The following is a 15,400-nucleotide window of genomic DNA, read 5'->3' as shown; positions in this document are numbered from 1 at the left end:
TATATATATATATGTAAAATGGAATATTATTCAGCCATAAAAAAGAATTAAATCTTGTCATTTGCAACAACATAGGAAGACCTAGAGAGTATTATGCTAGGCAAAATAAGTCAGAGAAAAACAAATACCATATGATTTCACTTATATATGTATCTAAAAAAACAAAACAAATAAATAAACATTATTAAAAACCAGAAGCAGACCCATAGATATAGAGAACTGGTGGTTGCCAGAGGGAGGGTAATGGTGGGATGGGTGAAATACATAAAGGATATTAAGCAGTATAAACTTCCAGTTACAAAATAAATAAGTCTGGGGATGTAATATACAGCATTGGGAATATAGTCAATAATATTTTAACAACTTTGGTGACAGATCGTAATGAGACATCATGGTAATCATTTTGTAATGTATAAAAATATTGAATCACAATATAGTACACTTGAAATTAATATAAAATTGTAAGTCGATTATACTTCCATTAAAAAAAAGAACCAACTGCAGCCTCAAAATCAGTTGCAGCAATGGGGCTGTTTCCCCATACCCCGTACTAACATTTTTCTCTAAGTTTCTACAACAGAGGAGATCACCAGGATTCCGAAGGAGTTATCTGCATAAATTATTAAATGAAGCAAGTGGATCCAACCAGCCCAGGCATTGAACTATGGTGGATGCTATAATGTAAGTACCCTCATCAGGGCTAATTTAAAGCTACCAATGTAGCTGAACATAAAGTTGGGAAGAGATGTACAAAAATAATTCTCAGCTTGAAAGTCAATTGAGTTTGCAGGTATGCTCTCCAGAGAGCACACTCTGAAAGCGTTTAGTTTGCAGGATATTTATTAGGGCTTGCCCTTATGATCAACATTGGTGGAAGGTAGAAGGAGGAAGTAGGATTGGGTGGGCAGGTGCAGAAGTCAAGCTGTGATGTAGACCTGGACAGCCTCAGTCCACTCCAGGGGGAGCTCTGGAACTTAAATATCTCATTGGAGTTTTCATGCTTTGGGCCAAAATGGATAGGCCTTTATATTCCACCTTGATCAGTCACTGCATGGGGTTCCTTAGAATTCAGTGAAGGCAGCTCTTTGCAGCTGAGCCAAACCATGAAGGCCCTGATGGATGATGACTATCTGGTGACTATGTTTCCAGCAGATAGACAGCAAGTGCTTTCTTAAAGGAAGTTTGGGCAGAACTTCTCCATGTCTACCACAGTGCACATCTACTTTTCAGGACTGTAGTACTCATTCCTCCAGCAGCTAAAGTTTTAGTAGCTGATGGCCATGAGCTGGAAGTCCCTTTGAGAACTGACCTCAAGCAAAGAAAGGCTCCTTGCTAAAATTCATGTTCCTTCCCTGAGAAAAGCTCATATCCAAAGATTGGTTGTATAAAGGAAAGGAGTGAATACAATATTCCAGTCCTCTTGCCTCAACAATGTCCATTATGAAGCACTATCCCAGCAGCACACAGCACCCCCCTCCCAGGTTGTCTGAAGATTGGTTGTATAAAGGAAAGGAGTGAATACAATATTCCAGTCCTCTTGCCTCAACAATGTCCATTATGAAGCACTATCCCAGCAGCACACAGCACCCCCCTCCCAGGTTGTCTGAGGCCAGGTTGTGACTATAACACAGATTAAATCTTTCCTCTTCCCCTGCCCTTTTCCTATAGTCCCCCTTAAATATTGATCTGGAAGATACACCACAATAAACGTCCTCCAAGCAAATCTGTCTCAGTGTTTGTTTCCCAGGCAACCTGATCTAAGAAGTGATGACAGTCAAACAAACAACTATAAATCTGTACAACAAAATACATGACAGAATTAAGCAACAGCACCACTGAAGCATAGTAAGAGCACTCAACACAGACCTGATAGTTTGTAGAGATGCAAAAAGGAGGGGTCGGGACAGCCTCCCTAAGATAACATTATCGATCTTTCATGTTGCCCAACTAGAATGGAGCCCATAACCCACTCCAATTCTGATAATACAATCATTAAGTTTTACATGCAGATATATGTAACTAAAGCCGAACTATGTTCACTTAAAAGAATAAAGGGTTATTTTCTGTCATCTATCAAAAAATTTTCAGATAGGTAGTCCAAAGTTAGTATGGCAGATCCATATTGTCACCAGTGATCCAGACTTTTCATCTATTTCAGCTCTACCATTCATAGTGTGTGACTGTTTTCCTTAGGCTCGCAGCATAATTCCTAAATTTATAGGCATTGTTTTTATTCCTTCATAGGAAGAGTGAGAAAGATTAAGAATGGAGAAAGGCAAAGGGCAAATTGGAATAGGCAGAAGTCAAATAACTTTATCCCCTTGAAAAGGTTTCCCAAACACCTTTCCCAAGAAATTTCTGGTTCTTTCTCATTGACCAGAACCAGTACCTATGGCACACCTAACTGCTGTCTCCTTGCTCCCTCAGAGGAATTGAAGTTCTGTTAGTGAGGAAACCAGAGGAATCAGATAACGGGTAAGCAAATCACAGCATCTACAATAGAAGGTTACCCTACAAACAAAACCAAAATAAACAATAAGAATATTTATCATTGTTACTATGGATTATACATGGCTTAGTAAATTTGAAACTTGACAATGTTATCTTTTTTTTAATACATCTTTATTGGAGTATAATTGCTTCAAAAATATCTCCAAAATATACAAACAGCTCATGGAGCTCAATATCAAAAAACCAAACAACGCAGTTAAAAAATGGGCGGAAGATCTAAATAGCTTTTCACCAAAGAAGACATAGAGATGGTCAAGAACTCACTAAAATAGGGAGGGAGGAGGTTAACTTGTTTAATGCAGAATCAATTTTATACGCAAAATAAAAAAGCTTAAGTTGATCACATAGAAGCAATTTTCCTTTCCTGTATCATATTGGTTTAAATTGCAAAAGTAAAGATCAGTAAAGAATCCAACTTATTGGAACTGCTGTTTAAGCAAAACTTTCCATTGAACTCACAAACCCAATTCAATGAGTACTTTAGTCACACTGTGACTTACATACACAGAATTTCAAAATGATTTATAAAGTTAAATAATACAATTACACAGTTAAATAACCACAAAGGGAGAAGAAAATTAAGAGAGCTTTAGGCAGAGAAGAGACTTTCAAGAACCATATAAAAAAAAAGAAGAGATAGTGTCAGTGATGCAGAGAAATGCAAAAAGTTTCTTCCAGATGCCAAGAGCAGTAAAGGAAAAGGGTTTTGATACTGTCTCATGGAAAAGCACCATGGAAAGAAGGGAGAATTAATGTCAGAGAACTGAGGGAATGGGATGCAATGGAGACAAATATTTCTTGAAATACATTCCCTGGCTACAAGCATATGTAAAATTTTAAAGGATGTCAGGTATACAACATTTTTGAGATACAAAAAGCATTTGATAGTATATTTATATGGTTCCAAAATTCCTACCATACACCTAGACACAGTTCTCAAATCAGGAAATATGAGATCATATGTATTTCATAGTCAACTAGACCAGCAGTACTGAATTAAAGGAGCCCTTTCCCTACTCCAAGTTGTCCTTATATGAAGTGTTTGCTGCATTAGAATAAATCTGTTACATAAACTTTCTTTTTATTTTATGTTAAAAGCAGTCCACACCTCAAAGACCATACCTGCTGCAGGGAGAAATGCAATTTATGTAGTTTGATGGTTTGATAAGATTTGATATTCAGGGGGACTTTCAAGATGGTGGAGGAGTAAGACATGGAGATCACCTTCCTCTCAACAAATACATCAAAAATACATCTACATGTGGAACAACTCCTACAGAACACCTACAGAACGCTGGCAGAAGACCTAAGACTTCCCAAAAGGCAAGAAAATCCCCATGTACCTGGGTAGGGCAAAAGAAAAAAGAAAAAACAGAGACAATAGAATAGGGATGGAACTCGCAGCTCTGGAAGGGAGCTGTGAAGGAGGAAAAGTTTCCACACCCTAGGAAGCCCCTTCACTGGCAGAGTTGGGGGTGGGAGGGGGGTAAGTTTCAGAGCCATGGAGGAGAGCACAGCAACAGGGGTGCAGAGGGCAAAGTGGAGAGATTCCCACACAGAGGATCGGTGCCGACCAGCACTCACCAGCCCGAGAGGCTTGTCTGCTCACTCGCCAGGGTGGGTGGGGAGTGAGAGCTGGGGTTTGGGCTTTGGAGGTCAGGGAGAGGACTGAGGTTGGCTGCGTGAACACAGCCTGAAGGGGGCTAGTGCACCACAGCTAGCCAGGAGGGAGTCTGGGTAAAAGTATGGACCTGCAGAAGAGGCAAGAGACCATTGTTTTGAGGTGCACTAGGAGAGGGAATTCCTTCCCTGTCTGCCCACAGAAGGCAGAACACCACCTAAATGAGCTCCAGAGATGGGCACAAGCTGTGGCTGTCAGCTCAGACCACAGAGACGGGCATGAAACACTAACACTACTGCTGCTGCAGCCATCAAGAATCCTGTGTGCAAGCACAGGTCACTTTCCACACCCCACCAGGAGGCTGTGCAGCACACCACAGCCAGGGTACCCTGATCCAGGGACAACTTCCGCTAGAGAACACACAGCATGCCTCAGGCTGTTGCAAATTCACACCAGCCACTGAAGCCACAGGCTCGCCCTGCATTCCAATTATAACTACCATATCCCTCCCTCCCCCTGGCCTGAGTGAGCCAGAGTCCCCTAATCAGCCACTGTTTTAACCCATCCTGTCTGGGTGGGAACAGAAGCGTGAGGGCAACCTACGTGCAGAGGTGGATCCAAAAGCAAACCTGAACCCCAGGAGCTGTGTGAACAAAGAAGAGAAAGGGAAATCTCTCCCTGCAGCCTCAGGAGCAGTGGATTAAATCCCCACAATCAACTTGATGTACCCTGCATCTGTGGAATACCTGAATAGACAATGTATCAACCAAAATTGAGTCAGTGGACTTTGGGAGCAACTGTAGACTTGGGGTTTGCTCTCTGAGACTGACTTGTTTCTGATTTTTATCTTTATCTTAGTATAGTTTTTAGCTCTTTTCATCATTGGTGGATTTGTTAATTGGTTTGGTTGTTCTCTTCTTTGTTTTTAATTATTTTTTTATTTTTTATGTTAATTTTTGTATTTTATTTTATTTTATTAATTATCATTTTTCTTTCTTTTTTTTTCCCTTTTCTTCTGAACCATGTGGCTGACAGGGTCTTGGTGCTCGGGCCTGGTGTCAAGCCTGAGCCTCTGGGGTGGGAGAGCCGAGTTCAGGATATTGGACCACCAGAGACATCCTGGCTCCACATAAAATCAATCAGTGAGAGTTTTCCCAGAGACCTCCATCTCAACACTAAGACCTAGTTCCACCCAACAGCCAGCAAGCTCCAGTGCTGGATGCCCCAGGCCACACAACTAGCAGGACAGGAACACAACCCTACCTATTAGCAGAGAGGCTGCCTAAAATCATAATAAATTCACAGATACCCCAAAACACACCACAGGACACAGCTCTGCCCACCAGAAAGATAAAATTCAGCCTCACCCACCAGAACACAGGCACCAGTCCCCTCCATGAGGAAGCCTACAAAATCCACTGAACCAACTTCACTCACTGGGGGCAGACACCAAAAACAACAGGAACTATGAACCTGCAGCCTATGAAAAGGAGACCACAAACACAGTAAGTTAAGCAAAATGAGAATATAGAGAAATATGCAACAGATGAAGGATCAAAGTAAAAACATACCAGACGAAACAAATGAAGAGGAAATAGGCAGTCTACCTGAAAAAGAATTCAGAATAATGATAGTAAAGATGATCCAAAATCTTGGAAATACAATAGAAAAAATACAAGAAACGTTTAACAAGATCCTAGAAGAACTAAAGGGCTAACAAACCATGATGAACAACACAATAAATGAAATTAAAAATTCTCTGGAAGGTATCAATAGCAGAATATTTGAGGCAGAAGAATGGATAAGTGACTTGGAAGGTAAAAGAGTGGAAATAACTACCACAGAGCAGAATAAAGAAAAAAGAATGAAAAGGATAAGGACAGTCTCAGAGACGTCTGGGACAATATTAAAAGCACCAGCATTCGAATTATAGGGGTCCCAGAAGAAGAAGAGAAAAAGAAAGGGTCTGAGAAAAATTTGAAGAGATTATAGTTGAAAATTTCCCTAACATGGGAAAGGAAATAGTCAGTCAAGTCCAGGAAGAGCAGAGAGTCCCACACAGGATAAATCCAAGGAGAAACATGCCAAGACACATATTAATCAAGCTACCAAAAATTAAATACAAAGAAAAAATATTAAAAGCAGCAAGGGAAAACCAACAAATAACATAAAAGGGAATCCCTATAAGGTTAACATCTGATTTTTCAGCAGAAACTCTGAAAGACAGAAGGGAGTGGCAGGACATATTTAAAGTGATGAAAGAGAAAAACCTAAAACCAAGATTACTCTACCCAGCAAGGACCACATTCACATTCAATGGAGAAATTAAAAGCTTTACAGACAAGCAAAAGTTACAAGAATTCAGCACCACCAAACCAGCTTTACAACAAATGCTAAAGGAACTGCTCTAGGCAGGAAACACCAGAAAATGAAAAGACCTACAAAAACAAACCCAAAACAATTAAGAAAATGGAAATAGGAACATATATAGAGAGAATTACCTTAAATGTAAATGGAATAAATGCGCCAACCAAAAGATATAGACTGGCTGAATGGATACAAAAACAAGACCAGTATATCTGCTGTCTACAAGAGACGCACTTCAGACTGAAAGAGATGGGATGGAAAAAGATTTTCCATGTAAATGGAAAACCAAAGAAAGCTGCAGTAGCAATTCCCAAACCAGACAAAATAGACTTAAAAATAAAGACTACTACAAGAGACAAGGAAGGACTCTACATAAGGATCAAGGGATCAATCCAAGAGGAAGACATAACAATTGTAAATATTTATTCACCCAACATAGGAGTACCTCAATACATAAGGCAAATGCTAACAGCCATAAAAGGGGAAATTGAGAGTAAGACAATAATAGCAGAAGACTTTAACACCTCAGTGTCACCAATGGACAGATCATCCAAAATGAAATTAAATAAGGAAACACAAGCTTTATATGACACATTAAACAAGATGGATTTAATTGATATTTATAGGATATTCCATCCACAAACAACAGAATACAGTTTCTTCTCAAGTGCTCATGGAACATTCTCCAGGATAGATCATATCTTCGGTCATAAATCAAGCCTTGGTAAATTTGAGAAAATTGAAGTCATATCAACTATCTTTTCTGACCACAGCACTATGGGACTAGATATCAATTACAGGAAAAAACTGTAAAAAATACAAACACATGGAGGCTAAACAATACAGTACTAAATAACCAAGAGACCAATGAAGAAATCCAAGAGGAAACCAAACAATACCTAGAAGAAAATGACAATGAAAACACGATGACTCAAAACCTATGGGTTGCAGCAAAAGCAGTTCTAAGAGGGACATTTATAGCAATACAATCCTACCTCAAGAAACAAGAAACATCTCAAATAAACAACCTAACCTTACACATAAGCAATTAAAGAAAGAAGAATAAATAAACCCCCAAAGTTAGCAGAAGGAAAGAAATCATAAAGACCAGATCAGAAATAAATGGAAAAGAAATGAAGGAAACAATAGCAAATATCAATAAAACTAAAAGCTGGTTCTTTGAGAAAATAAACAAAATTGATAAACCACTAGCCAGACTCATAAAGAAAAAAAGGCAGAACATGCAAATCAACAGAATTAGAAATGAAAAAGGAGAAGTAACAACTGACACTGCAGAAATACAAAGAATCTTGACAGATTACTACAAGCAACGATATGCCAATAAAATGGACAACATGGAAGAAATGGACAAATTCTTACAAAAGCACAACCTTCTGAGACTGAACCAGGAAGAAATAGAAAATATAAACAGATCAGTCATAAGCACTGAACTTGAAACTGTGATTAAAAATCTTCCAACAAACAAAAGCCCAGGACCAGATGGTTTCACAGGTGAAATCTATCAAACATTTAGAGAAGAGCTAACACCTACCCTTCTCAAACTCTTCCAAAATATAGCAGAGGGAGGAACACTCCCAAACTCATTCTACGAGGCCACCATCACCCTGATACCAAAACCAGACAAAGATGTCACACAAAAAAAGAAAATTACAGGCCAATATCACTGATGGACATAGATGCAAAAATCCTGAATAAAATACTAGCAAACAGAATCCAACAGCACATTAAAAGGATCACACACCATGACCAAGTGGGGCTTCTCCCAGGAATACAAGGATTCTTCAATATATGCAAACCAAACAATGTGATACACCATATTAAAAAACTGAAGGATAAAAACCACATGATAATCTCAATAGATGCAGGAAAAGCTTTTGACAAAATTCAACACAATTTATGATAAAAAATCTCCAGAAAGTAGGCATAGAGGGAACTTATGTCAACATAGTAAAGGCCATATATGACAAACCCACAGTCAACATCATTCTAAATGGTGAAAAACTGAAACCATTTCCTCTAAAATCAGGAAAAAGACAAGGATGTCCACTCTCACCACTATGATTCAATGTAGCTTTGGAAGTTTTAGCCACAGCAATCAGAGAAGAAAAAGAAATAAAAGGAATCCAAATCAGAAAAGAAGAAGTAAAGCTGTCACTATTTGCAGATGACATGATACTATACACAGAGAATCCTAAAGAGGCTACCAGAAAACTACTAGAGCTAATCAATGAATTTGGTAAAGTAGCAGGATACAAAATTAATGCACAGAAATCTCTTGCATTCCTATATACTAATGATGAAAAATCAGAAAGAGAAATTAAGGAAACACTCCCATTCACCATTGCTTTAACAAATAGAATAAAATACCTGGGAATAAACCTTTCTAAGGAGACAAGGCCTGTATGCAGAAACCTATAAGACACTGATGAAAGAAATTAAAGATGATACAAACAGATGGAGAGATATACCATGTTCTTGGATTGGAAGAATCAACATTGTGAAAATGACTATACTACCCAAAGCAATCTACAGATTCAATGCAATCTCTATCAAACTACCAATGGCATTTTTCACAGAACTAGAAGAAAATTTTCACAATTTGTATGGAAACACAAAAGACACTGAATAGCCAAAGCAATCTTAAGAAAGAAAAAAGGAGCTGGAGGAATCATGCTCCCTGACTTCAGAATATACTACAAAGTGACAGTAATCAAGACAGTATGGTTCTAGCACAAAAAGAGAAATATAGATCAATAGAACAGGATAGAGAGCTCAGAGAGAAACCCACACACATACAGTCACCTTACCTTTGATGAAAGAGGCAAGAATATACAATGGAGAGGGCTTCCCTGGTCGCACAGTGGTTGAGAGTCCGCCTGCCATTGCAGGGGACGCGGGTTCGTGCCCCGGTCCGGTAAGATCCCACATGCCATGGAGCGGCTGGGCCTGTGAGCCATGGCTGCTGAGCCTGCGCATCCGGAGCCTGTGCTCCGCAACAGGAGAGGCCACAACGGTGAGAAGCCCATGTACCACAAAAAAAAGAAAAAAAAAAAAAGAATATACAATGGAGAAAAGGCAGCCTCTTCAATAAGTGGTGCTGGGAAAACTGGACAGCTATATGTAAAAGAATGAAATTAGAACACTTCCTAACACCATACACAAAAATAAACTCAAAATAGATTAAAGACCTAAGTGTAAGACCAGATACTATAAAACTCTTAGAGGAAACATATGAAGAACACTCTTTGACATAAATCACAGCAAGATCCTTTTTGACCCACCTCCTAGAGAAATGGAAATAAAAACAAAAATAAACAAATGGGACCTAATGAAATTTAAAAGCTTTTGCATGGCAAAGGAAACCATAAACAAGACGAAAAGAAAACCATCAGAATGGGAGAAAATATTTGCAAAGGAAGCAACTGACAAAGGATTAATCTCCAAAGTTTACAAGCAGCCCATGCAGCTCAATATCCAAAAATCAAATAACCCAATCCAGAAATGGGCAGAAGATCTAAATAGACATTTCTCCAAAGAAGATATACAGATTGCCACAAACACATGAAAGGATGCTCAACATCATTAATCATTAGAGAAATGCAAATCATAACTACAATGAGGTATCACCTCACACCGGTCAAAATGGCCATCATCAAAAAATCTGCAAACAATAAATGCTGGAGAGGGTGTGGAGAAAAGGGAACCCTCTTGCACTGTTGGTGGGAATGTAAATTGATACAGCCATTATGGAGAACAGCATGGACGTTCCTGGAAAAACTAAAAATAGAACTACCATGTGACCCAACAATCCTACTTCTGGGCATATACCCTAAGAAAACCATAATTCAAACAGAGTCATGTACCACAATGTTCATTGCAGCTCTATTTACAATAGCCAGGACATAGAAGCAACCTAAGTGTCCATCGGCAGATGAATGGATAAAGAAGATGTGGCACATATATACAATGGAATATTACTCTGCCATAAAAAGAAATGAAAATGAGTTATTTGTAGTGAGGTGGATGGACCTAGAGTCTGTCCTACAGAGTGAAGTAAGTCAGAAAGAGAAAAACAAATACCGTATGCTAACACATATATATGGAATCTAAAAAAAAACAAAAACAAAAAAAACTGGTTTTGAGGAACGTAGGGGCAGGACAGGAATAAAGACACAGACGTAGAGAATGGACTTGAGGACATTCAAATGGGGAAGGGGACGAAGTGAGAGAGTGGCATGGACATATATACACTACCAAATGTAAAATAGCTAGTGGGAAGCAGCTGCATTGCATGGCGAGATCAGCTCGGTGCTTTTTGACCACCTAGAGGGGTGGGATAGGAAGGGTGGGAGGGAGACGCAAGAGGGAGGGGATATGTTATTCAGCATCCCCATCTCTCACACCCATTCTATCAACTGTTAAACCTTCTTTATGTGGAACATTTAGCCACAGTCTATTCTCATACTTTATGTCCCAGTTGTACCCTTTTGAATGGGATTCTGAGGTGTAAGGAATACAGTACTAGATTTAGAGATAAAAGAAGGGATTTAGTATCTTTGCTTAGCTTTCTAATGCGTATTCATCTCTGTGCCCTTTAACTTTCTTGAGCCTTATTGTTCCCATCTTGATAGAGGATAACTGTTCAAGGATCAGTGAGATAGAAACAAATGAATTTTATGACAGAGACAAGAAACAAATGAGACATATTTAAACAGAATGAAATATGGAGTCAGCTAAGGCAAAAAACAGCAGAATGTTATTCCAATATTGACAAAAGAATTATATAAAATATAGATGAGTGTTTTGTGAATTTTAAATATATACATCTCAACTAATAAACTCAGGAAAATCTGTTCTAGAGGAAGTAGAATCAATTATGAGGACCATCTTCCTATATGGAAAAGTACTGTAGTCATCTCTTCCACATTACATAAACCATCCAGAATCCTTAGAAATCCTCTTTCATATGGATTCTTTCTAGAAATTACATTATCTTATTGTATCCAAGCAATAAGATGTCCTAACACATCATCTTTTTTCTAGAATATATTCTTAAAGTATTGGCCTTTATATTATATTGGCCTTTATCCTGTATTGGCCTTTATACTGAATGTCTAATCAGTGTAAAACTGTAGAATACTAATGATAGGCCAAATTACATGTAATAGATACAAAAGTGATGGTATTTGAGTATTCAAAACCCTGTTTAGAGCACTGCTTTTGTGGTGCACTATGGATTTCATTAGCAAACTTCTTTGCCTTTTAGTGCAATGTTTGATGGAGAGAGTTGCAACAAAAAGAGAGGCTGAGTTGAATTGGTTGGCATGTGTACATCAGAATGGGATAGAACCCACAATTAGGAGGGAGAAGTGAAAGGAGACAGAAGAACCAGCAGAGACTAGAATGGGGAACACAGTGGAAAAGGGAGATTGACAGTTACTTGAGGAGCAGATCCAATGACAAATGAGGTTTAGGGGACTCAGATCAGAAAGGAGAAATTAAGACTTTTTGCTATGTGTTATGCAAAGCATTTCTCTATTTTTCCTCTTTTGTGTAAGACATACTTTTCATGCCATTTATTTTTAATGTTTGACTTACATTTTCTTTTATAGATGACACTCTGCTGAGACAGGTCCTGAGGCAATGAAGGTGAGTGAACCTAGAGTTATCTATATAGAGATACTTAAATTATATTACTACATATATACATGCACACACACAAAGTTTAGCAGTAGTGGAACATTATGATTTTGGGAAAAGGAAAACAGATCTATATTTGAAACAACTTTAGAGGCACCATATATTTTAATTCCACTGAGATCTGCTATGATCTCCAATCAGAGTTCAGCACTGACAGTCTAGGGCAATTATATGAGTGTTTCTAATAAAAATGAAGGGTTAAATGGAACAAATAATACCTAGAGCAAAATAAACCAAATCATAAAAAAGCCCAGCTCCTATGACAATGTCATAAAACTTGCATTTAATCTTATTTCTCCTTGTTTTGAAAGAGGGGAGTGTTCATAGGGGAAAATTTTCCCTTTTATGTCTCCCTGGCTACCAATTTGTGCCTTCATGTGAACAAATCCTGAGGCCCCGAATGTACCATTTACAATAAATTATAATTCAAAGCTCATAATTTTAGCCACTTTAGGACGATTTCTTTCACTTCAGTTTGTTGTTCTCCTTGGCTTCCACATGATGTTTTCCTAAAGTCACCATCCAACAGAGTCCACTTATTAAAAATGTTGCAGTGAGAACAAGATAGTGACGGATCTACAGAGCCAGAAGAGTCACTGTCATTGAGAATTGCTTTAGTAAGTATAGTTAAGTGAAAACATATGTTGATAAGCATCATATTTGTCAGTAAAGCATATTCTGGTGGCTTAATTTGTTCTACAAGCCCAACCTCTTCCTCCCACTGTTTCTGTCTAAACACAGTATTACTTTCTCTCTTTAATTATCTTAACAGCAGCCCTGTAAATAAACACAATAGCTTAATTGTACTTATTTGTGAGTTATCTGTTTTAGTGTGGTTCTAAATGATTACCTTTTCTAATTATTTTTGCGAAGCTGCTGCTCATAAAAAGAAGATAAAAGCCTGTGGCTACAGCAGCGAAGAGGTGGAGAGTACATTAAGTAAAGCATAGAATTTCATTGTAAGAGGAATGGAAAGAACTTTAGATACCAGCTAGCCCTACCTAGAAATCATCAACCTCATCAGAGACTGAGGCCCAGTCTAACGAAAGACTAGTAGTAAAAGACTAATGAAAACATTCATTAATTAGAAGACCTCTATTTCTGCCTTGCAAACTACTTCATCTGTTCCATTTTTCTAGATTCCACATATATGCGTTAATATATGATATTTTTCACTCTGTATGACAGTCTCTATGTCCATCCATGTCTCTACAAATGACCCAATTTCATTCCTTTTTATGGCTGAGTAATACTCCATTGTATATATGTATCGAAAGCGTATGGACACCAAGGGGGAAAGTGTGGGGGCTGATGGTGGTGGGATGAACTGGGAGATTGGGATTGACATATATACACTAATATGTATAATATAGATAACTAATAAGAACCTGCTGTATAAAAAATAAATAAATAAAATTAATAATAATAAAAAAAAAGAAGACCTCTAAGAACTGCAGAGTAGGGGACACTGTGGTCTACTAGCCAGATCTGCCTTCCACAACTAAGGCCCTCATTCCTCCAGCTCCTGGGAGTGTTGGCTGCTGAGGTCACAACTGAGACATCTTTAGGAATTGCCCTTAGAGTAAGGGTACTATCTCACCCAGGATTACACTTCTTCTCAGGAATATCACACATCAAAGGACTGGTCTACGTGGGGGTTTGGCCCCCTTGCCTCAGTTTGAGATATCTCTGAATGCTTATACAAGCTTATACTCTGCTTGAGACTGGCTAAGGCCTTGGTGCAATTGTACAAATCAAGTTCTCTCTCTACACAGTCTTGTTTCTCTCATTGCTCCCAGGAATTGTTCCCAACAGAATGCTCCAACTAATATTCTGCATACAGATTCCCACCTCAGAGTTTGTTTCCCAAGGAATCCAGTCTATAGCACACAGTTGGACTAATTTAACAGTTGTCTAATTGCCAACTTCAGAAAATTATAAATATTCTAAAGTGTCTGAATTTTTAATAACATTTTAAAGACCATAATATTAAAGAAAATAACAAAGTGAGAAATTTGAAGTCCTAATCAATTATTTCTTAACATTAAACCAAGACATAAGTTTTCTTACTGTTGAGAGTTAGACGAAGACATGTTTCAGAATACAATCACTTATATTAAAGATTTATTGAGTCTCTACCATATACCATATACCCCACATAATGCAAGAAACTAAGAATGTTGAGACAAATATGACACAGCCCAGTCTTCAAGGAACATATATTTAATCAAGTATTTGCAATAAAGCGTGGCAATAAATGAATAGAGTTCTGTACCAGATAAAGAAATGGAACAAAGGAAGAGTGATTATTCTGTTTTGGTGAATCCAAGGAATCCTGATATAGGAAAGGATATTTTAGCTGTAACTGCAAAAATTAGTAAAGAGTTCATGAGTTAGAAAAAGAAAGTGACAAGAGTAATACAGGCAACTATATATAATATCATGTACAAAGGCACAGAGACAGCCAGGAGGACATTCTGTTTGAAGAAATTCAAGTAATTTAAGATGGTTGGCGTGGAAGGAAAAAGTGGCAAGACAGAGAATGGAGGTAGGCTGGACTAGAAAGATTCTCTGCCAAACTGAGAAATTCACATACTGTCCGTAATAATATGAGAATATCTGTGTTTTACAAAGAGCATTCTGGAAATTGCAGAGAGGCTGTATGGAAGGGAGGAAAGACAAGGAACAGGATAACAAGGTAAGATACTCAAGTAATAATACAAATGTGAGATCATGAGAGTAGTGACAGTTGTGATAGAAAAGCATATCCAGAAATAAAAGGAAATACAAATACCAGGAAGCGGTGACCAAATTCCCCTTGATGCAAGCCTCCTCTTTGTTGATATGTATACCCTTTGGCTCCTAGTGGTCTGTAGCTGAGTCCTGCCTCCAGATATATCCCCCAAAACCATGCCGTACTAAAATCTAGGTATTCCACAGTCACGTCTTTGGAACCTGCTTGTTACTCTAGTAAATTAATTTATTATAGACTTTAATCATTCCATGTTCAATATCTCCCATAGGTATCTATAGTTTAACTGGAGTCTTAATGGATATGTAACATCTTAATACTGGGGAATGAACCACTAATGATAAAATTGCAGGCTGTCCTTAAATCTCCCTATGCTTAAGGCCAGTCCCATTTCCTACATATATAATTCTTTTCCATTTAAAAAAAAA

The sequence above is a fragment of the Orcinus orca genome, chromosome 5 (genome assembly GCF_937001465.1).
Source record: "Orcinus orca chromosome 5, mOrcOrc1.1, whole genome shotgun sequence".
NCBI classification, from domain to species: Eukaryota; Metazoa; Chordata; class Mammalia; order Artiodactyla; family Delphinidae; genus Orcinus; species Orcinus orca.
The sequence above is the reverse complement of the archived record's forward strand: the minus strand, read 5'-3'. Positions refer to the sequence as shown.